We start from the raw sequence: 999 nt of genomic DNA, 5'->3' as shown, positions 1-999 counted from the left end.
CATACAGCAGCATATTGCCAAAGGGAAGCGTTAGGATCAGTAGGTTGTTCTGCTAATGCTCTGATTTCACCTGCTACTTTATTTTTTCCCTTTTTTTCATGCTGTATGCTAATTTAGTTTTTTTTTAATATATATATATATATATATATATATATATATATATATATATATATATATTTTATTTGGTATTTAAACATCATTAATTCCATTGATTTGTATTTGTTTTCTTGGTCACTATGGTTTCCTTCACCAGAGTTTTACTTTCTGGTATATTTACATAGAAGAACTTTGTCTCAGGGAATCAACCGCTGGCTGAGGAGCCGCCCACACATTGAAGACCTGAGTAAACTTTCGATTTGTAGCTGAAGCAGCTTGAGGGGCGTTGAGTCAGGATTAATTATTGTTTTGGATTTTTAGCAGGTTTATTCATCCAGAACAGGTTTGATTTACATGTTGGATTCAGAATGGAAATTTGTTCTATTTAATTTCTGGTGATAAAAAAGGAACAGACAGCAAAACATGGAGAGTTTTTGCCTTAAAGTTTAATAAATGTGGAAAAAGAAAATGTGAAGTTTAAATCTTTCATTTGGTCATTTTAAAGAACCATATGGTCCAGAAAATAAGCTATGCATCATAATTAGGTGCAACTTATGTATGGAAATATAGATAAAAGACGTTTCGCATAAACTCATACTAGCTGTGTTTCCATTCAACTGATATTAGAATTTTAAGCATTTTAAAAGTGCTAAAAGAAGGAAATGCAAATTTAAGGTGTTTGAAATTAATCAACAAAGGACCAGCCAAGGATAAGCCAAGGACCAGCCAAGGACCATCCAAGGACAAGCCAAGGACCAGCCAAAGACCAGCGGTTGACCAGCCAAGGACCAGCAAGGACCATCCAAGGACCAGCAGATGACCAGCCAAGGACCATCCAAGTACAAGCCAAGGACCAGCCAAGGACAAGCCAAAGACCAGCAGATGACCATCCAAGGACCAGCA

The sequence above is a fragment of the Cyprinodon variegatus genome, unplaced genomic scaffold, assembly GCF_000732505.1.
Source record: "Cyprinodon variegatus isolate N-32 unplaced genomic scaffold, C_variegatus-1.0 Scaffold1395, whole genome shotgun sequence".
Taxonomy (NCBI): Eukaryota; Metazoa; Chordata; class Actinopteri; order Cyprinodontiformes; family Cyprinodontidae; genus Cyprinodon; species Cyprinodon variegatus.
The sequence above is the reverse complement of the archived record's forward strand: the minus strand, read 5'-3'. Positions refer to the sequence as shown.